Source organism: Ptiloglossa arizonensis, chromosome 5 (assembly GCF_051014685.1).
Source record: "Ptiloglossa arizonensis isolate GNS036 chromosome 5, iyPtiAriz1_principal, whole genome shotgun sequence".
Lineage (NCBI taxonomy): Eukaryota > Metazoa > Arthropoda > Insecta > Hymenoptera > Colletidae > Ptiloglossa > Ptiloglossa arizonensis.
The window spans coordinates 4016610-4041018 of record NC_135052.1 but is presented as its reverse complement, the minus strand read 5'-3'; the positions used below and the strand labels follow the sequence as shown (position 1 = coordinate 4041018).

The window sequence follows — 24409 nt, the reverse complement described above, 5'->3', positions numbered from 1 at the left end:
GCGAGCACTACCGAGCAAATTTCACCGCTTCGAACGTCGCCTTTGGGCTTTGTTCGACGATCGATACGCCGCGCTCGTAACGGACGATTCTCCTCGAAACTATAACGAATCGATCCCGCTTTCGCATACCGTTTAAAGCTCGTGGCACCGACATTTCCATTTTCATGAAAAAAACTTTCCAAGGACGTTCCACGCGGCCATACTCGCGCAATATTCAGCGATCGAAACGGCCAACAAGCTCTTGTTCCCCGAGGGTCGATCGACGCGCGAGCGAGCAAACTCGTTCGAAACATTCCGTCAGGGGAAATCACGCGGTCAAAAATCCAGTTGACAGTTCACGAAGCGGCCTCGATACTTGACAGCTTGCTAGTAGTCGCTGACTGTCTCCGTTTCGACCAATCTCCGTCCGACGAAATCAAATTGTCGTGTAAAAGCGCCCGTGTCTGCGCCACAAAACGAGATAAATATATGGGCCAAGTCTGCTTCGAAAGCGAGGAGCACATCGAGGGTAACTCAAACTGGAACTTTCGTAACAATTCCGTGCACACTGTATTCAGGTTGTATAGAATTCCCTCCAACAGGGGACCACGTGAAACGTTACACGCCGACTTTAACGTTATTTTTACGTTTCTACTTTTTCCACGTGAAACAAGCGAGACACCATTTACACTAGGACATCGGGACACTGGCAACATTCCGACAACTCTCGCGTCGAGAGTTTCAAAAGGTGTAAAAGTATTGTAGATTCGGGCGGGATTGAACGATACAGTAATTCTCGCGTTCGAGTGGCAATTTTTATCTATCGTTCTTCTTTGTTTCTTTTTTTTTTTTTAATTATAATTTGTACATTCGTCGTATTCTCGAGACTGGCGGTGGATCGGTGAAATTTTCTCGACGAAAATAAGCTCGAACGCTCGACGATTTAAAATCTCGTAGAACCATCGATGCTACTTTCGCAATGGTACAACGAAAAATATAAAAAGGTTTCTTTCTCGTTAGATGCTGATGCACCAGCAACGTCCTTTAAAGTTTCGGCCATCGAGGATGCGAAACTCACTCTCGTTGGATCTCGTACACGATCCTGCTCGGATCGCTTTCAAACGAATTGGCAGTGTGGATTTTGTCGCTAGAAAGTGGAAATTCCTCTTCTCGAAAATAGAGCGACGAGTTAATGAAACTTCGTGGACAGACGAGAACCGACAAATATTTGATCCATGTTCGGTTTTTTCGCCTCATCGTTCGATAGTTTGCGAGATACTCTTTTAAAGAAATGAAAATATATAGGAGAAGTGTAACAATCGTAAATTTTTGTTAATAATCGAAGTAAAGTAACGAACTGATAAGCCTCTGCGCCATTATCATCTGTTCCAATAGTTTCTTAACAATATTGTACAAATATCCTACAAATGTTGGAACTTGGGCAAACTTTGTTGTTAAATATCGCGTAAACTATCGATCGTTGATGCAAATAGCCGCACATAGGACAACTATTTTTCCGTTCTCCATCTACCTGCAAAGTTTCATTAAAATCGATGTACAGCACTTCGTGTACCCTCTTGTAAGCTTTGTACATAATTCGACGAGACATCGCTCCTAATGGACGGTTCGCCCCCTTGCACCCTTCAACGCCAACCTTACCACCTCCTCCTCGTTCACCTCCTTCATCGCCTCTTCTGCTTCCATCCACGCCTCTTTTTCGCACGATACGAACAATGTTTAATTTTTTATTGAAATATTCCTTTTCGACTAGTTACATTCCTTCGTCAGTCGTGTTTCTTGTGCCACGTTGTCGCGAGGATGCACGAATCTAATATCTGGGCTACATTAATAAGACCGTTTCAAATGAATGGAATGAACCGTGACAATCGTTTAACGGTAAACTATTGGGTTGTAACATAATTTAATAAAATGTTTGTACACTCTAAAAGAATCGTGTTCCATTTTCACCAAAAGAAACGAGATGACTTTTCGAACAATCTAATACAATATAAGAGCAACCGACAAAGATAAAGTACACGAGTACTTGGCGCAAAATTTTGTCTTTCATATGTTCCTCTGCGTCTCGTTTCCAAATCGAGTAGTCTCGATTTCAACGTTACCTATGATCTGTCCAAGTGTGTTTTCGTTCTTACCGTAGACACGTGTCTACGGGTTAATTGATCGACTTTACGGATCCGTGGTGTACGTCGTGCGGTTCGATCGACGTACTATTAGTATCCGTAAGTGTTGGACTGCAATCGCACAAATGGCGTTTCGTTCCAGCGACCCGCGTTTCTCGCCGTAATCGCTCTCACTATGTTAGTATAATCCACAATTCCGATAGTGGGACCAGCTCGTTGCCTTCTCGAGATTTACGATGTTCGAATTACATGCTACAAGAAACGTTAACGAATACTTTCTACGAATCAGAACTTTCGATAATTCGACCGGATACTCGAGAACGAATACTATCGGGTTGTTGGGAAAGTCATTTCGTTTTCCAAAATGGAGAATGTACAATTTAATAAAATATTTATACACTCTGAAAAAATCGTATTTCATTTTCACAAAAAAAAAATAAAGAAACGAAAAGACAACCTAATAGGTGTTCGATGTCGATATAGAAACCATTTTGACTTCTTAGAAAGATCGTGGTGTAAGTTTGTATGATAGGCTGCACAACCTGTGTGTCTCTAGACACACAATTATCATTTTATCGTGATTTTTCTCCAACATACTAGGTTGTTCAATAAGTTTCGTCGTTTTCTCCATTGTAAAAAAAATACTATGATACTTCGACTTTGAACGAGTCGATGGATCTACATGAAACTTCACACATGTTCATCAAACGGTAATACCATCTTTCGAAAAATAAAACCTAATAGCTCCACTTCTTATCGAACGACAAAATTTATCGAGCAACCCATTACAATGTACACATATCTAAATGCGGAAATATTGAATAATTTAACTTCCTGATCTGTTATACATACTAGGTTGTTTAATAAGTTTCGTCGTTTTCTCCATTGTAAAAAAAATACTATGATACTTCGACTTTGAACGAGTCGATGGATCTACATGAAACTTCACACATGTTCACCAAACGGTAATACCATCTTTCGAAAAATAAAACGACAAACCTAATACTCCACTTCTTATCGAACGACAAAATTTATCGAGCAACCCATTACAATGTACACATATCTAAATGCGGAAATATTGAATAATTTAACTTCCTGATCTGTTATACATACTAGGTTGTTTAATAAGTTTCGTCGTTTTCTCCATTGTAAAAAAAATACTATGATACTTCGACTTTGAACGAGTCGATGGATCCACATGAAACTTCACACATGTTCACCAAACGGTAATACCATCTTTCGAAAAATAAAACGACAAACCTAATACTCCATTTCTTATCGAACGACAAAACTTATCGAGCAACCTATTACATGAAACTTCACACATGTTCATTAAACGGTAATACCATCTTTCGAAAAATAAAACCTAATAGCTCCACTTCTTATCGAACGACAAAATTTATCGAGCAACCTATTACAATGTACACGTATCTAAATGCGGAAATATTGAATAATTTAACTTCCTGATCTGTTATACATACTAGGTTGTTTAATAAGTTTCGTCGTTTTCTCCATTGTAAAAAAAATACTATGATACTTCGACTTTGAACGAGTCGATGGATCTACATGAAACTTCACACATGTTCACCAAACGGTAATACCATCTTTCGAAAAATAAAACGACAAACCTAATACTCCATTTCTTATCGAACGACAAAACTTATCGAGCAACCTATTACATGAAACTTCACACATGTTCATTAAACGGTAATACCATCTTTCGAAAAATAAAACGACAAACCTAATACTACAATTCTTATTGAACGAGAAAACTTATCGAGCAACCTATTACGCATCGAGGAATCTGCGATTGATGTATCGATCCTATATTCTTCTAGCTTCGAATCGTTCGGTTTGGACAGCGATATTTCTTTACGACCAACGAATCTTTTTTACGATTTGCGCCCAAGTATTGCGTATCGAGGATGAAGTTCAACCAGCCGTGAACGAAGTCGTAACGAAGAATTTGGGAGGACGACGATGACCAGTTACTCCGAATCCGAGCATTTGCACTCAGACGTAAAATAAACGTAACGCAGCCTGTTTCCCAAAGGAGCAACGAATGGTAAGAGTTAACCGGAATCGACTGCGTCAGTGGCGTCTCTGACGTCGATAGCGTCGCGGCGCCGGCACGACGCATCGTATACCTAGCTATCGCTCCGTCTGCGAAAGATTCGTCGAATTTCGGTAGGAAAATGAGACGGAAAGCGAAAACGGCAGGTCGTGGAAGTAAATCGGATTTCGAATGGCATCCGCAATATCGAAAATTCCACTCCGGCTAATCCTAAGATGGGGGAACTCGTTGCTTCCAAACGCGTTCCCGCGGGGAAATAATCTCCCCGCTATCCGCTGTTACCCGGTCGGCCATCTTAGTTGAATTCACCGTCTCCTGGATAACAGATCGCATTTTACCCCACCGGATAACTAATCCAGAGTTACGCACATCGGTGCTTTTGTTTGCTCGCCGCGAACGACGACTCGGTCTCGAATTTCATCCGTTAATGAAAATTTACATTTTTATACCACTTTCATTATATTTCCCCGACGGTATTATCAACGGATCGACGAGATCCCCCCGATAAAAATACACCGAGACACGAGCTTATTCGGATTACACCTAAACCTCGATTTACACGGTAAACAAATTGCACAATTTCGTTTTAACGCGGTCGTAAAAACACAAAGGATATTAAACGATAGAGTTACCGGTTTAACGAGGCGCTTCAAAGTGTATCCTCGTTGATGAAATTTGGAGTGAATTACGGGAAGGAATTGCGCGAGTTTCGCTAATCGTCGACGTCTTTGGCGAGGAAATTCGAAAAAGAAGAATTCGACAGAAAAAAAAAAAGAAAAACGCGTAAAGAGCGAACTCGTGTACAAAAATCGTGGCCACGTTGGGTTCGATACGTCCGAAAACAGAGAATGGAAACTCGTGAGCCACCTCTTCGTTCTCCATGATTCGCAGACCGTTACCAAAGGGAGTTTCGGTAGGTTTCTTTGAAAAAATCGCTCGTGAAATTACGCCCGAGTGTTTTGATACGCCCTGTACCGCGTCAGACAACGAAATTTGCAACGCCGACCGATTCCATACTCCATCAAGCTCTCGATCGAACAACCGTCTTTCTTCGTTACCGTCGGTCCAAAGTCTTTGAGGGTAGTGTCGTGTCTCGTACGACCTACTTTCTACCATTTCCACAGCGCCTACGTGCCAGCCTTCGACGATAACTTTGCTCGTATATTCGCTCGTTCCTACCGGTGATCATTTTAGCGCGACAAAAGATTCATCACCGTCACCTCTGGAAAAAACTGAACCCGTCCGATCGATAACGAGCCAGACGGCCACCTATCGATGCGATCGATTCGGTTTACGCGGTTCACGGAAAAATTGAACGGTGTGTTTTCGTTGTTCGCGAACAGAAACGGCAATGGAGCAAGACGGATAAACAAAGGGAAACGAGGCGACGGTTAAAACGACGGAGAACCAGACTGCCGGGATCAAGAGAGAAATACCAAGGGAGGGGAGAGGGGAAGTGTGAGAAGGGTAAGTGAGAAAGAGAAAGCGAAGGGGAAGCGATGGGAATCTGGATTCCAGGGCGTCACTATGGAGACTTCCAAGTCGGAGCGAGCGAGCCTGGCATTCAGGATCCCTCGCGACGCTCGCGACTCGTCTATCTCGATTCTCGTTCCCGTACCATCATCCCAATTCTAGTAATAACATTGCGAAGCGCAAAGCGTTTCTTCTTCTCATCCGATTCAATCTTTCACCCTCCTCGCGCGATTCACCCTACGTCTACCAGCTCATCGATAATTTTCAAAAACCTTCGTCGCTGTGGGCGACGAGAAACCACGTTGCATCTTATTCCGTACACTGATCATCTTTCCCGAATCGATCTCGTTACCGATACAATTTTACGTCAAGTTACGTCCTATCGATATTAGCGACTATTCGATAAATTTGTTTCTTTCGAGTACCGGTATAATCGTCGAACGTTGACGTCCACGGAACCGATGATAGAGGGTACAGTGGCGTAGAGTGGATAGAAGAATAATAAATATTCCTCGTGACGGAGAGTCGATCCGGTACACCAGGTGGACTCGTCCGGTAAGGTTTGTTGTTACACAGGTCTTGAATGAAATTCGAAAATTCCCCTTCTTGTTTCGAATTTTCGCACGTAGATGACTACCCCTCGGATATCTTCTTCTCGAAGTTACGATATAAATTCTCTTAATATCGGTAACCGTTGAAACGATTAATCGTGTCCATGGCAGGATCCGTTAGAGAGAGGTAGATCAAACCGAGAGATCCAATCAGCAGAACTGAGACGAATCGCATTAATATCGCTCTTTGTGTCGGGATATTGCTTATTATTATTACGTTGTCCACGGATTGGATTGAATCGATCGGAGTAAACGAAAGAGAAAGATGGCGAAGAGCAGAGTGCAGAGAACATTGGCCATCGAAGTGTAACGAGAGCAGTACCGATACAACGCTCGGTGTTCATAGACGTGCAAACGAATAAACTCTCCTCATCGTCGTCCTATATCCGGCGGCGTACCATTCGGGGCTGTCGCGCTAGGGCACGTTTCGCATGCAAAATCGACGCGACGGACCGAATAACCGAAAAGAGCGTTTAAAAAACTCCGCGCGCTCTGTCTCTGTCGTGGATCGATATCTGCTTCGGAATCAGCTCGAACGAGAAACGATAGGTGTCCGGAGGAACCCCGATACGACCTTCCGTTTTCACGAGCTGTGACACAGTATCGTCAGAGAAGTTGTCACTGGCTTGGGACCAAAGTCCCGAAATGAAAATTGATCGTCGTTAATTCATCAACGCCCTCCACCCTTTCGTACCCGGTAGTCGGTCACGCTGAAAGTTGTCCATCATTCTGGCTCACCTACTCTTCGCCATATAATACGTTATATATGTATATATTGGCTCGTTCGGAAAGTGATTTCGTTCTTCAAAATGGAGAATATATAATTTAATGGAATGTTTATACGCTTGGAAAAAATCGTGTTTCATTTTCGCCAAAAAAAGCGAAATGACTTTTCGAACACCCAATATTAATGATCATTACGTATATTAAATTCTATTTATTTTGAATACTTGACTCTTTTATCAGAAGCCTACGCCAATGCACCTTACATACGAATTAATTCTCACTCGAATTTAATGATTTAAATAGGCGTTTAATAGAAATTTAAATACGAACGAAATTATTCTGTTTCTTAATAACTAACATTTGATTAGAAGGCTACGCCAATGAGATGGCAGAATTCTTTTCGTGGACGATTAATACACGCGTTATCTTCATGTTACCATTACGTTATAAACTTCAATGAAACGAAACGTTATTTCTTACGAATAATATTGAAGGACAACGATATATTGGGTTTGGAAGGTCATTTCTTTTTCCAAAATGGAGAATATATAATTTAATAAAGTGTTCATACACTCTAAAACAATCGTGTTTCATTTTTGCCGAAAAAAGCGAAATGACTTTCCGAACACCCAATATTAATGATTATTACGTATATTAAATTCTATTTATTTTTTCATTGCGAACAACTTATCGAATCAGCGGTGGTACCTAAACGGTGAGCAAGTTATTCTGTTTACGAATACTTGACTCTTTTATTAGAAGCCTACGCCGATACACCTTACATACGAATTAATTCTCGCTCGAATTTAATGATGGTATTTAAATAGGAACGAAATCATTCTGTTTCTTAATAACTGACATTTGATTAGAAGGCTACGCCAATGACGGAGCGAGGACGTAAACACGCTGTGCCTTCTTTTCGTGGACGATTAATACACTACCATTACGTCATACCTTCCATAAAACGAAACGTTATTTCTTACGAATAATATTGAAGGACAACGATACATTGGTTTCGGAAGGTCATTTCGTTTTCCAAAATGGAGAATATATAATTTAGTAAAATTTTTATACACTCTAAAAAAATCGTGTTTCATTTTCATCATAAAAAAAAAATGAAATGACTTTCCGAACAACCCAATATAATATCGTAGGAATTTTATTTAGTAAGTTAGCAATGGTTATAATACAAGAGCGAATACAGTTCTAGGATACACGTGTATCGAATAATGTAGCAGTAGGAACAAAATATTATCAACAAATCGCGCAATTAATGGCTACACTGACTACGCTGTTCCTTCTTTGCGCGACGCGACGTGCTTTTCTAACAAGAACTCTCAATGACTGTCAAAGACTAAAAACTCAAGACTGTCCAAACGCTCTTCTTTCGTATCTTGTATCCTCGCACGCATTCATTCCTTTTCGTTCTAATTCTCAATCTCTCTTACTCAATGCGTCTGGTCACGTACGCCGAAAATTTCCTAGTAGCTATCTCAATCGCTCTTCTTTTACTCTTCGCTCCCTCGTCTATTCCAAACACTTCGGATTCTCTCTGGACAACACGCAATCTCTTTCACCCTCTCGCATTACTATTGGGTCATTTCGTTTTTTTTTTGGTGAGGATGAAACACGATTTTTTTAGAGTGTATAAACATTTATTTCGTCAGAATGAAACACGATTTTCTTTAGAGTGTATAAACATTTATTTGGTGAAAATGAAACACGATTTTCTTTAGAGTGTATAAACATTTATTTGGTAAGAATGAAACACGATTTTCTTTAGAGTGTATAAACATTTATTTGGTAAGAATGAAACACGATTTTCTTTAGAGTGTATAAACATTTATTCGGTGAAAATGAAACACGATTTTTTTAGAATGTATAAATGTTTGTATGTGTATAAAAAAAACGAAATGACTTTTCAAACAACCCAATACAATATTATACATAACGGAGCATCTCGCAATGGGAAAGGGGGTACGTGAAAAAAACGAGGACAAAGCAGTTATTTTGTACGATTAATTTCCTTAAGGGGGAACACCACAGTTAAAACAATCGAATTTGTTTTTCATTATTTTCTTAAAGTTTAAAACGTGTGGAATGTTATATCGAAAAGATATTCCGAAATTCAAACATTTAGCCGAAATTGCAATATATAATACAATTTTTGTAATAAGTTAATTATTTAATTTTTTACAAACGTTTAAAGTCGTTTTTCTTTTTGGATAAAAATGATTGTTTTTCTTCAAACCTCGATCATTTCTATGATTATTAAAATTTTGGAAAAATCTTACGCTACATTTTAAATAATAGTCTCTAGATTATGAATCGCCTTTCTTTTTATTTCAAACCTACCAATTCTTGTCAACTGTGGCAGCCAACAAACAATGCTTCATCGGAAGGAGTTCTGGGAATAGCGAATAACTTTGCTATTTTGTACGATTTATACTTTCGCAAAATTGTAAAATGAAGCTGAAAGTTATACCTACATTCTCTGAAAAAGACTACATTTTTCATTTAGCAACTACTTGGAAAAAAAATTCGCAAAAATTACCCAATCTTTGACTTCTCAGAGTGGTGTCCCCCCTTAAAGAAGTACTTCAACCATGACGCAATTTGTGGACCCATACAGAGCTAATTTCAACTAACAATTTTCCATTGGATTTATACAATGCAAAATCTCCCTCCATTGTTTCTCCGGTTATAAAATATACCATCCAATCCATACACTTATCTTTGCATCTTCCTGAGAAAAATGAATCGAAACACGACCTTACTTGGATTATTTTTAATTTTACGTGATTGAAATTTTCGTAAAAGCATCGTGAAATTAAAAATAGACCAAATGATGTAAATAATAACGTTTACTCCTTTTCGTGGGAAAAACCTCACCGATCCATTACCGATAGCCTCGTAGAGATACAAGATGAAAAATATGAAAATGTTAAGTTTCATCGGTGGATAATTCATCCTGCACGCGTATCTTATCGGATTCGGTTGCAAACTACCACAAGTTGATAATCCGATACTCGCTCACTGTTGAGATCCATCTTCCCACTTTCAACGAATTCCAATTACTTTTCTCGTAGAGCAACGTGTCTACGCAAGAAAAGAGGTCGATGCCGGGAAAGAATCGCTACTTTCCTCGGATATATGGAAACGAGTGGAACCGTTCGTTGGCATAAAGTAACGGTCATTTGTATAGCGTACGTGCTGTTTAGATACATATTTAAAGACGCGTCGTGAAACGACCTCTTGATCCCCCTCGAATGCCAAGACACAAGGATCTCGTTAAATTCAAATTTCACCTCGTTACGTTGTACCCGAAACATATTTTTCGTTGCAGTCGTATCTTCATGGCCGTCTATTCTTGTTCATCGATCGACTCGAAGGAATTAGTTTCGATGCTCTGCGCAAACTCGTGATCACAATGATTGCATCAATCGCGGCCACCCTCACGTTCGCGTGAGTTCAAACGTATAACGACTATCGGTCACTCCAGTGCCTAAATACGTGACTTTGAAAATTTCATGTGAAATTTAACATCGCGATCGAGTGTACCCCGTCTTCTTGAACTTACGAATCCAAATGTTCGAAAATAGGAAGAATTCTGTTCGTAAACGTACAGATCGTACATACGTGGTATACGTAAACAAGTTTTATCGCCTGTCGCGCGAATAATTTTTTAAAACCATCGATACTGAGATACGATAAGCCACAAGATGCACAAGGTAGATGTACATTGTAGAACCGGCTGTGTTGCGAAAAATTAAGGGACAACGTGAATGAAAACTGCTTTAACCCCTCGGGCACCTCGGTATGTACGTACTCTAAACTGTTTCACGAACCTTCGTTAGCGGTCGACGTTAGTACTGCGTACTGACCCAGCGTAACCTATTTATATTTCTTCCTTTATGAATGAAACCTTATTGCCCGAAGGCGGTGCAGTAGATATTCATCCTTAACTTTTTCATATATACAATAATTAGATTGTAGTCTACGTCCTCTTGGTATTAACGTGAACTTACGTTCAATTTAATTTTCAGATAATTGTTACTTTTAAATACAGTGAACACCTAGATCCAAGTTAGAAACATTTATTATAAATAAACGATAATACACTTTCACCGACTGTTTTCCTACTCAATTCGGTCCCGCAATTCACGAGCATCGGTTTCAACTTTGTTTTTCACGATTGTTGAACATTTTCATTTTCATTAATGAACGAAGTATCGATCTCGACTACGTGTCCCTCGAGTATCGCTCTCACCTGGGACCGTTGGTCGCGGAAACATAAACAACGATAAAGAGGGGGACAAGTGTGATTCCATTGGTTCGATCCAGTGTAAAAATTGTCACTTGTAAGTAGGGTTGATTCTGTATTCTGTCGGTATATAGTTTTGGTTGTGGTAGCTCCATTTGTGATTATTAGTTCTTTTTATTCAAATACGGTACCGAAAACCGTATCGTGGAATTTCAATTTGTTGGAAACCGATTACAGTTTACGCGACAGTCTCCAACATGGCGTAAACTGATTCTTGGAATATTCGTCATTTTCAATAAGGAGAAACATATTTGCGATTCGGAATATCCTATTTCGTTCTCGATCGAACGAAATCACTACACGCAGCAAAAGTATTGTTTGGAAAGTGATTTCGTTTTCCAAAATGGAGAATATATAATTTAATAAAATATTTATACACTCTAAAAAAATTGTGTTTCATTTTCACCAAAAAAAAAATGAAATGACTTTCCAAACAACACAATATTATCCGTCCGCGAGAAGAAAGCACAACATGTCGCTCGTACGATCGTAAACAAGAATCGCCATTGACCAAAGACGACGAGGAAGATCAATGGGGACCATAGCGAAACCGAGTGAGAGAGAATACTGCACCATTGGCGTAGCCTTCTAATCAAATATTAGCTATTAAGAAACAGAACGATTTCGTTCCTGTTTAAATACTATCACTGATTCGATAAATTGCTCGTAACGAAAGAATGTATACAATTTAATATGCATAATAATCACTAATATTTTGGAAATTATTTACAGCGAGAAGAACTAATTCGTATTTGTTAAAAATAATATAAATCCGCATATACTCGTTTCTATCTAGATAAATTCTATATAAATACAATTTACACGAAAACAAGTCGCGTTAATATAACTTTTATCATTCGTGATGTAAGAAAATGTGAAAAAGGTTACGCTCGTTTTAATTTTAGTATGACTTGTTTCCGTGTAAGTTGTAATTATATAGATAGAAACGTGTATAAACGGATTTATATTATTTGAAAAATATTAACGTAAACAGTGTCAAAATATTAACGATTATTGCGCATATTAAATTCCATTCAAGTAAGCAAATTATTCAGTTCGTGAATAACTTTACTCTTTTTTTTAGAAGTCAATACCTTACCTACGAATTCATTCTCACTCGAGAACGTTTTTGAGTAAATGTGTTACGTTTTTGTGTAAATTGTATTTATCTAGACTTTCCAAAGAACCCAATATTTCGCGGTTCTTGCGCAACGACGTTCGCCAATGAAGTGCACGCGTATTTACAGATCTCGAGTAATCGTCGCACGTGACGTGAGAAACGAAAACCATGAGAAAAGGAAAATACATACCTGCGACGTGCATGTATCTTAAGCGTGTATTTACATCCGTGGTGACGTTTCTGTTCCCGTTCGGGTCACGTATTCGTTGTTACATCGGTATAATTTTATTCACCGTTAAACCGTGATCACTTTATGCCGGTAGATAACAACTCGTTATCGATTCGTTGCATTCTATCGACGACACACGATAGATCGAATTCCCACGAATTCGAACGAAGAGCGCGCGAACGAAGACAAAATACACACACGGTTTGCCCTCTGAACAAGAATCTCGACTCGAAAGGTTTTTCCCACTCGCCGCGAACGAATTTCCGCGAGGAATGCCTACAGTTTCAGGATAGACGACTCTCTCGCCGACGAGATAGGTGAAGCGTAACGTTACGTAACAACACCGATAGAGAAAGTACGAAATCAAAGTAGCAAACCGGCAAGATGAATTCTTTTACAAATTCCGTATCAAAGGCAGAGTGGCTGCTCGTCCATCGTTGGTTCAGCCGCGAGCGAGCAACACAAGGGTCTACGATGCTTCTACGTTTATCTATGTATAACACGTGGAGTGCCGTGGCGGATGTCCGTGCTCGACACTTTAACCTTACACAGTTTCCTTTAAACCAGTTAATCGAGAGAAACGGTCAACGTTTGTATATACTTCTCGTTTAATCCTCTTGGAAGTTTATCACTTTAAAGAATATTTCGCCGGGTGATATATTTCGACGAAACGTATATACGGAAATTGTATTCCGTTTCGGTTGAAACGGCGAAGAAAATGCTTGGAAAAATGCTTACTTTATAATAATGCGCATGATAAAAGTTCCGTGGAAACAGTTGTTTCGAAACATTTATTACCAGCCGGCTAATCCACGATGATGGATACGACGCAGAGAGCACACTGGATTGTAACGTATACGTAACATTGTGAATACTGTGCTTACGGAGTTTCACCGTTGGACGAGAAATTCTTTTTCGTTCTTACGTTGGATAAATTCTATTCGGAGACGAAGAATTTCATCTCGAAGTGTAAAGAAATTCAATTTGCCCGTTCCCATCGGAACTTGCAACGTGAGAACTGTTATCGGGTTATAATTAGCGGCTCAAGTAGTTTCATAATTGTTCCGATGCCGCGTTAAAGTGTTATTTATCGTAATTACGATCTAATGCTTGTGAACTTCCGAACAACGTTAATTCCATCGGTAACGCGCTGTCAAATAATAATCGCGGCGTCGTTGAGGTAGCGAACTTTTTCTAGTTTTTACGTAACGATAATCGGGACTAATAACGGGGCTAACCTTGGAACGCCCATGCGGTGTTCAGTACGCGAATGGAAAAACTTGCTTGGCACTCGACGTGTTAATTCGATAGACAACGATACCGTTCCAAGTGTTAAGAATACAAGGGCATAGGTGTCGTGTAAACTCGCGTCACCTTTTTCCATGATTCGTTTTTTTTTTCTTTTTTTTTTTTTACACTCGCGCATACAACTTTACCGATACCCACGCTGAATTCAAGTTTGACGTAAGCGAGACGAAAAGAATAGCTAACGCAAAAACGGATACAAAGTGAGCGGTATCTCATCGGATAATGGTTTGAACGTGTGCTTTCTCTTTCTTCTTGCCCCCTCCCGCGCACGTACACAACTGCGCAGGCGCGCGCGCCCGCGAAAGGAACTGCGGTAGCAACGTCGGTGCAATATCGTTCCTCGTCGAGGCGAAAAAGGATGTTTAAGAGAACAAAGTTCCGTCAGAAAATGGGGAGAGAAAGGTGGAACGAATCAAACGACTTATCTCGCGCGCGCGCGCGCAAAAAAAAAAAGAAGAAAATAAACGGAACACCGAGCATCGAAAGGCAGACGAGAAATACAGGGCACGGCGTTCCCACATCTTCCATTCGCTGTACCGACGCCGAGCGAGTGCACGCGAGAGCGGGACAACAGCATACTCACATCCGTGTCTCACAGTTTCGTTCACCATCGATGCCTTACGCTCTACGGTTTTCTTACATCGCGCGTTATTCGTTACAATCCGCTAGTTCGCTAAACAAACAAGCTCGATTCTTATCGGATCGAATAGCGAAACGAACAGTTTTTTTTGCATCGAAACGGAAGCCGCGTCGATGCACGAACCGACCGTTTCTTATTGCTTTATGTTTCAATTACGCAAATTAGAAGAAAGTGTACATTTCGAACCATGGTAATTGCGTAATACGCGGGCCCGGGTACACATTCGAGAGCTGTCTTCGGACCGAATTACGAATGTTGCGCGTGGACCGCGGCAAAAATAGAAGAAGAAGAAAAAGAAAGAAACAAACGAAATGTAGCGATGTCGGACGAAAGCACTGTGAAAAGCTAGACGCGTAAAGGATTCTTCCGTTCATCGTTTAAATTATTTTTCAAAGTGTACGAATTCTCGACGCCGAAGGGCCTACGACCGTCTGAAATATATTTTCACGAATAGACAGAGGCCGTACAGAGGCAATCTCCAAATGGTCGGTACGTTAAGGGAAAAATTAAATAACAAATAAAACGTTCGTAAGTTTCTACGGCCGTCTGCGGAGGTATTCGACACTATTCAAATGTAAACAAAAGTCGGCGGTATCGTTGCTACGGAAGGTTCCTCCAGGTTGCGCGCTCAAACCGCTATTCGATATATGTACAACGTATGTACACTAACCGCGCATCGAAAAAGCTTGTTGGCTTCCATTCGTGCGCATTAACTCGACGCAAACGCGACTCTATTCATTAAATGCGTGAGCAGGCTGCGCCGTATATGTGCATCCAACAAATGCACCGCGGTTGGCTTCGCGAAGGGTATTTCGTTTCTTCTTCTTTTCCTCCGACCGCCATCCCATTCCGTCCCCTTCCACCCCGGCTACTCACATCCCAAACATACGCACCTTTCTTTCTCTGTTCGAGACTGTCGCTGTTTCCAATACGGATAAACCTCCACGATCGCGCCCACAAGTGCCAACCAACTTTGTCGCTCGGAGAGCAAAGTAAACGTTAACGATTCCCCGAAAAACCTAATCGTTCGTACTTCGGCCACATTTTGACGGATTTCCTCCGTTTAAACACTCGACCGGTACGAACCGACTTTACGGCAAGTTGGCCATTCGTGCTCGAGGTATGGCTTGGGGTCGACCATCGATGCGCAGAAACAGACCCAAACAAAATCATTCGACCACGAACCAAAACGTAGACGCTCTCGGTCTACAGGTCTACAGGTTAAGCTCAACGATAGAGCACCGAATCTCGCTTTTCGTATCGTTCTGGATTGTTTTTTTTTGTTTTTTTTACATCATGCAAAATTAATATCCTATTATTTTTAACTGCTCGTACAGAAATCGTTGCACATCGACGATGGAACAATGTTTCACGTTCGATTGGCAAACTTCTTTCCACGTTGGATTATCCGCAACGGTTTCTGTTCGACTACGCTCGGAGAAGAAACATTACGCTTCATAAAAATTCGGTCTATGCTCTTTGTCCGAATTTAGGCACGCGTATAATTGGGTTGCAAAGTATTTTGTTCCTTGCGATGTAACTTCGCACAACGGCCCGGTGTTATAACGATTTGAAAGCTGAATTATTTAATCGTAGGAACAAAGTAATCTGCATATTTATCGTGCTAGATTACAACTACCGTTCGTCTACTATTTCGCTTACTTCCGGGATACCGGCACGCGCGTGTACGTTCGGTTCTTAAGTTTGTTTTACATATTGTGACACGAAATGCACGACTGAAATTTCAAGCCGATTATCAAACTCGAGTAACGGAGAAACCATGGACGAAAGGTTGGTAAACGTTACGGGTCGATATAGCTTTGAATTTTTATTCGTACCGTGCACAAAGTAATTCGTCCGTGAAGAAATCAAGTACGCGATAGTAGGCGGTAAATCTATCGGAAGTACTATCGATTGAATGTCAAAGCGAGCACGCAAACGAGTAACTGTTAACGGTTGCTTGCGAACAACTCCAACGATTAGAAAACGGACCGAGTATCGGCTGCATCTTTGCGTATCGATTCGATCCTTGATAAATGAACAATAGATACCCGCGGATACACGGATATACGGATTTAAAGTGGGTGAGAACGAAAGGGAGAGAGAGAGAGAGAGAGAGAGAGAGAGAGAGAGAGAGGAGGAGAGGGGGACAGACAATTTCAGTACGAGAGAACTCGTCCTAATAATAACTCGTGCTCGAAATCTTCTCCATCCATCGTTCCACGTGCACTGGATCGTCGAGTCGACCTAATGACCTAATGACAACCGACGATTCTTAACCGACCGTAGTGTATAATAATAACGTCTCTCGTTCTCGTTCGGGAGCGTTCTTCTTTAAACTCATCGGTTGAATTTCATTGTTGGAAGCAACGATTTCGTAGACGTACACCGACAGTAAAAACGAAAAACCGATAAAACGATCGATCGAAACGTACTCCGAACGACGATTGCATCGAACGACTTTTTAATCGTCGATGACTAATCAACGAAAACTACCTTTCGAAACTGTATTATCAACGATTTACATTACGTACGTGAGATTAGTGTATGGTGTTTTTCGTCGCGTCGGAATCACAATATTGAATTAGTTATTTACATACAACGAATTGGCGTTCCTAAGTTAACGATGAACTCATCGGTGAGACGGATCCGAAAAAACCTCGCCTTCTAGACGTAACAATTTACCGTACGTTATACAATACCGGTTGATACGATTGTTCGAACGATAATTATAAATTGTATGGCTCTTGTTAGACACGAACAGCTGTTGCGATCGATGCATATTTTTAACCCGTGGTTGGTATCGTTGGGTCACCGATGTTACGTTAAACTTTCTACTCGTTTCGTATTCTTCCGTATGGTTACCGATATAATTAGCGTTTTCTGAAAAGTCCGTTGTTCGTTGTTCGCGCGTACTCCGTGCAACTGTCGTCGGTAACGGGTCATGATCGACCCCGCGGTACCAAGTACACGGGCAGATGTACGTCACCGTACCGATTAAACGTTAATATACATATCTCGTTCTTACCTTAACTGATCCACGCAGCTCTGATCGTAGGATCCATCGTTGCCTCGAATAACGTCGTTCTGGAATAGAAAAGAAATCCACCGATTAAACCCAGTGTCCGCTTCGCGTTCAAGAACGGAGAATTTCGTGGGCGGTTAATCGCTAAAATGAGAGAGATCGTCGGAAGTGTACACACGTACATTGGCTTGGAAAAAAAAAAGAAAAAAAACTTGTCCGTATTACCACAAATGCGCTGGAGACGTCAATCAGCCTACACGTTCTACCGCGTTCAACCAATCGGAAATTGAAGCGTGTCTAGACGCGTGTGGTAGTAAGGTCAAGTTTTTTTTTTTCGATAGCTGGTGTACACCCGGGACCATTAATTATTGCCAAACGCGTCCCCTTCTCCTTCACGGCGAGCTTCTAGCTTCGAAAACGTATACCGATACTCGTAATCTAAATACGAGTGTCCACGAAACAAGAACGATACTCCATCGACAGGTCTATCGTATTTAAAACTTATAATAGATTATCGATCCAAGGGTTAAATCGGTATTCGTCGAACGCTACTCGTTTCGTTCTAGGAATAAAAAAACACGGTATTACAAGCTTTACGAATACCCTGTGAAACGTCAATGCTCCCACGATTGCTCCGCAATATTAACAGAGTTTCGATAAGTTATCGATCCAAGAATCACGCTGCTATTCGTTAAACGAACGTCGTCGTTTAGCTCCGAGATTTTGTAACTTTTCAATATTGGGTTGTCATTGGGAGGTCATTTCGTTTCTTTTGGTGAAAATGAAACACGATTTTCTTTAGAATGTGTAAGCATTTATTTGGTAAGAATGAAACACGATTTTCTTTAGAGTGTATAAACATTTATTTGGTAAGAATGAAACACGATTTTCTTTAGAGTGTATAAACATTTATTTGGTAAGAATGAAACACGATTTTCTTTAGAGTGTATAAACATTTATTTGGTGAAAATGAAACACGATTTTCTTTAGAGTGTATAAACATTTATTTGGTAAGAATGAAACACGATTTTCTTTAGAGTGTATAAACATTTATTTGGTAAGAATGAAACACGATTTTCTTTAGAGTGTATGAACGTTTATTTGGTGAAAATGAAACACGATTTTCTTTAGAGTGTATAAACATTTATTTAATGAAAATGAAACACGATTTTCTTTAGAGTGTATAAACATTTATTTGGTAAGAATGAAACACGATTTTCTTTAGAGTGTATGAACGTTTATTTGGTGAAAATGAAACACGATTTTCTTTAGAGTGTATAAACATTTATTTAATGAAAATGAAACACGATTTTCTTTAGAGTGTATAAACATTTATTTGGTAAAAATAATGAAACACGATTTTTTTAGACTGTATAAACGTTTATATGTGTATGAAAAAAAAAAAAACGAAATGTCTTTCCGAGCAACCCAATGGCTTATCGACGAACACATTTTCACGCAATACGTGCGCCGTAAACGTTTCGAGAACGAATTCTGTTACACTTGACTCGTATTTTGTAAATTTTATTCGAGCGACAAGTAGAGCGTTATAAATTGAAGGAACATCGTAACGTTTCAGCCGCGCGACAACTAGAAACTTGTTGCGAAGGAGAAAGAGATACGATTGGCGTGCTGCGTTCCCCTCAAACGGCAAGAATTAATGGACCCGTGTGCAACGTATACGGTGGAGAGAAGAAGAAGAAAAAACAAAAAGCAAAGAAAAAAAAAAAACCAGCAAAGAAGAGAACTGCCGAGCATTCCGCCGATAACGCAACAGAAAAGTTTAACGAGCGTTGCTGCGGGCAACGCGAACAACGTACGTGCAATAACAATTAGGAACCGAGGGTAACAGATGTTGGGCACACGCACAGAGTGCGTGCTCAAGGACTAGGGTCTGGGGACTTTTTGTTCTCGATGCGCCAAACACTTCGCAGGGGTTCTATTTGTCTCTCGTTAAACGGACACGTCGCAGACACTATTTACCCGACGTGTCGAGGTCAAAATGGCATCGTTCGAACAAGAAATCTCGTCGAATGCAAATAAATCGAGCACTCGATACGGAACGGGACATTGTCGATCGAGTCGAGCAAAAGTTTCTCGTTTCACGTGTGTGTATGTATGTACGTATACGTTCTCGATTTTACAGCTGCGGTCACAATAGTTTTCACAAAAAAAAAAAAACAAAAAAAAAGACATAAATCGCCGCGTGAAAATAGGAAAGTACGAGTTAAACTTGTTAAACGATCAAAGGGCAAGAATTTAGAATATTCCGTTTAGAATCTTCTATTGAAAAAGAATCTATTAAAAGAAGAAATTAAAAAATATGATACACGAGAGGAATATTAGTAAATTCGCCGCGTAAGTTTACCGATAATACCATTTTCTGCGTTAATTAAAAATCGGAGCGATCCGATGCTACGTTATTTCATCCGAATAATGTTACCATTCGGAGTCGTTGCTCTTGTAGTGAATAAATAAAAAAGTGATAAGGGAAAACGGTTATACAAGAGTATCATTCTTGGCAACACGATTACGTCTCCCGAATTCTATTACAGAACTCTAGGAGCATAACCATGCTTTCGATACGTTATATAATAAGGTACGAGTTCCGGGTACAGTTGGTTAATATTAATTAAGTAAGAATATTAACAATAATCGTAACATTGTTATCAATTGTATGACAAACTTAGTCGTTACAATGTTTCATTCGTTATTCGTTTACAAATAAAATAATAACCGTAATCGATATCCTCGAAAACGGAGCATCCTGCGAAACATTTCTGTTCCACGTTTTCAGATTATTTTTGCCTCGATCGCTGCCTCTCGGTTATGTTACTCATTGCGAAACACCCTGCATAAAAGAGACGATTCGACGAGGACGGGTTAAAAGAAGTAGCAGCGAAAGCATTTTATGATAGCTTGTGCCTGACGGCCGACCGAGCACGCTTTCCACGCGACTAATTTTATCCGCTTTTCTTCGGTTCGCGCGTAACTCTATCGGTGTCTAATTCGTCTCTATGCTCGCGTTACGCTGACGTACCATCGACGATTCACCTTTCGGAACAAATCGTTCGAAAAACAAATTTCGATAGTGCGGAAAATCGACCGAAGCGAGGAAACAAAGCGGTCGATATGTTGTATCGTATTAACGAATATACGATTCTTCTTCGTTGGGAAAGATTTTCGTGTTGTAATTTTTCGTCGAGAACGTCGATTATCAAGGGGAACAATAATTTCAAGTTTGCCCGATAATATCAACGTTTCGTCCGGTCGGTGAAGAGAACTTAATTAGATCGAACGAAAAAGCGAAATTCCGAGACAAAAGGCGTCTCCGATTTAAAGAACGGTTATCCCACGAGACGAACTCTCTTCTTTTTCGCACCTGCGATTAGATCAAGTTAATTAAGAAGAAATCCTTTTCTTGTACGACTTTCTCGAGTGTCCGTTCTCGAGACGCGAACCGCGGGATCAAAGCGCGAATTTTCGATTGCGCGTCGACTCGTATCTAAGACAGGCGGCCTTGGAATGAAGGAAGGAAAAACTACTGTTACGATATTAGGCGCATAGTTACGCATCGAACGTGTTGCGAAGTACGGGGAGGATACGGTAAACTCGGTTCGAACGATTCTCCATCGATATTGCACAGATGCGCGGAAGGCGCGAACCGCGTTCCGGCTTCTGATTGGTGGAACGCGCGTCACCGATCTTGCTCCGCCAATCGAAAATCTCGCGCTTTTCGTTCAACCGTGGTGGTACGTATAAAATCGTTTGAACTGTGCGTTGTATACACAGACGATTTTAAACGCCCGCCTGTACCCAAGAATAGCCCGAGTGAATCGGGTCACGTTCAATGCTTGCGTGTTCTTTTTTCACGCGAGGAAGACGCGACACCGCTTCGCGTACGATCCATTCGAGAAGGAGAGAAACATCCGTGCTAAATTCGACCCTCGCGTTGTTTACGATTCAGTTGCGTAGCATCGCGCAACGTAACGCCTCGTCTCGTCACAAATCCATAAAGTGGAAGAATATGTGTACGTATATGGTGTTTGCGTAGTTGGAACGCAAGTGTTTTCACCCGAAACGAAGTTAATCGACAACGTCTCTTTTTCGGGATAATCGGCGCTGGGGCCGCTCCTCGAATCGAATAAACGTTCTCCGCTGAAAACGGACTGGTAAAGAGGAGAGGACAAAAAGAGATTTTTCGCAGAGCGCCGCGCAACAGCAGGGCTGAGAAAGTATATTCGCTCGTGTCGATGCGATTTTAATTAATTCGTCTCTACGTCGATCTTGCCGGGAAATTAAATTCAGTACGGTTCTAAAACTGCGCGTCTCTTTATGTTAGCCGCGAAACAATCGCGACGAGAGAAGACGATCGCATAAATTTTGAACGCGGGAAATGTGAATCACCGCGATTACTATGATGGTGTCACACGGCTTGCGCGTAATTGGATTACGTAAGTCTGTGCATAGCTTAGGACCGTATCTACGGCTGACAGCTGACAGAGAGCAATAGTAGCGACGAAACCAGTCGTCGAAGAAACTCTTGTTTCTCATTCTTTACCTCCTTCTCCTCCTCCACCACCTCCTCCTCCTCCTTCTCGCCCCCTGGCCCCCTGCAGTACTTCTCATCGATCAAAGCCACAGATTCTCAAGGATCTATGAAATTAGAAGGAAGCGATTATCCCTTAACCCTTAAAAGTCTACTCCGGTTGCGAAGATCGTCCACTGGCGTTGCCCGTGTGTACCGTAACTATCTTGGACACGAGCTTTTAACCATTGAAAATAAAACGAACGACAATTGTTGCGTGGTTCCAATGAGTTTACCAACCAGAGTCAATGAGAAAAGTTGGAAACAAAGGTAACGCTGATTCGCTGTATTTAATCGCCGCTTCCTTTTGGTTCGTCCAGATGTGAAATTATTAAGTAAATATGAGTTCACGAACCTTGACACAAATCAATATTTTATAGCCATACCGGGATGACTCGATATTTATAACCATACTATTACCCGAGTTACGAGGCGCGTTATCGCGTAAATATTGTTTGTATTTCATAAAGGTGGTATCGCATACTATAATTCTGGTACCAATGTGTTTTGCGATCCGCTTGTACAATCGAGCGAGCGAGAGAACTAATAGAACGCGACAGCCATTTCTCGACATAGCCTCGAAATTTCCGATGAACATTAAACGACTATTATTTTGAAATCGAAACGAGACATCGGTTGTGAATCACAGCAGGTCGGTGATCCGTCGGTGCTTTTTCTTCATTGACAAGCTTATTCGATCGAACACAACGCGAATAATCCTATTCTTACGTTTCTCCCCAGGATTAACAAGGGGTATAAATCGAGACAAAATATAAACACGGCATACCTTTTCAACGCGACACTCGCGCTTGTACAACCCTTAAGACACGATGCGATAATCCAATATGGCAGAACACACACATGTCAAAACAAATCACCGAATGGCGCGGAATGACGCGACGCCGCTACACAACTTTACACAGGCACACGTTCGTATTCACTTCACCTAAACGCCGGATCGATAATGTTTCGGAAGGATTTTTGGTATACCCAGATATGTTGTTACTTGAATTCGCGTACTTGACACAACACCGCTCTTCGATACTTTTGTCCGGCGTGTCGGAACTACAACTATAATGGCAATAGCAATCGTAAACGCAAAGGGCGCACAGTTGCTACAGTGAACTATATCCAAAAAAGACACTTACGCGACGAAGCTTTGTCGGTGACTGGCAACGCGAGTCGCGTCCCGTCTCGTCGCGCCACTCGTCGGCAACTTCCTTGCGAAAAGAACCGAACGCGCCCGAACCGACATCTAACACACCCGAGAGGAGGCGCTGCCTCTGCCGACGACATTTATCGAAGCCACAGTGACGCTCAATTCGAAAGGTTGTTTCTTTTCTCATATTTTTCAATGATTATATTTCTTTCCTTCCTGCTTTTTCTATACTCTTGTTTTTCCTTTACCTCGAACGATAAACTGGCCTTTCTTAAATCCACTCGATCGCTTTGAAACTCCTTTGTCGAACGAAGCTTCGAGCACTTATCGAACACAACGTATTTCGCTCAATCGAAGATTTACGATTTATCATAACGTGCAACAAAAATTTACCGTTTTTTAACTTCTGAAAGGAATTGACTCGTTTGTGATATTATTTCTTCTTTCAATTAAACTTCAGCAACATTTACAAACGAATAGCAGTATTGATCCCAATGAACAGATTGTGTTTCCTTAACCTTCGTATCACTAAACGCAAGAAATTGAGAAGTAGTTCCAATAACGCGTGCAATATCCGCAATGTATACTATATGATCGTTCAACGTCATGATGCATACGCTTTAGGCGGTCCCATCGAGTGTTAAATATCTTCTAAGGAATTTCTTTCGAATAATATTAAACTAGAAAGGAACAATGCATACAAAAATGGCTCTTTTGAACGCAACGAGGTAAACGGATTAACTTGATCCGATTATCGTTGGTACCGTGGAACAATGCAAATTCGCATTCGGGAAAATTTGTCGTTCTATTAAAAAAATGCGAATAGAAGAGAATAAAACGGCGGTAAAGTGGCTAAAGTGCGGCAAGCTCGACAATTTTGAGCGAAATGGTCGTAAAGCCGCAAAGCCACTAGTGTGCGGGTTACCCGATGAAACGGGTCACTCGAGGTTAGGCGGCCTCTTAACCTTCAAAGGAACCATCCTGCTACATATATATAGAGTGAATATTTCGA

The 24409-nt window shown here is 40.9% G+C and overlaps 1 protein-coding gene across 2 annotated transcripts in view; it reads right to left on the bottom strand.

Annotated features, from left to right (window-relative positions):
- Positions 1 to 23432, bottom strand: part of LOC143146995 (uncharacterized) — a 101550-nt gene extending 78118 nt beyond the window's left edge. The window contains exons 1-2 of one of the 2 annotated variants that reach the window (XM_076311795.1): positions 23026 to 23432; positions 17654 to 17712 (exon numbers count right to left, since the gene is read on the bottom strand). The gene's annotated coding sequence lies outside the window, so the exon portion shown is untranslated. The remainder of the gene's footprint in view (positions 1 to 17653; positions 17713 to 23025) is intronic. The other variant, XM_076311794.1, reaches the window with a different exon arrangement.
- Between the last annotated feature and the right edge of the window lie 977 nt (positions 23433 to 24409).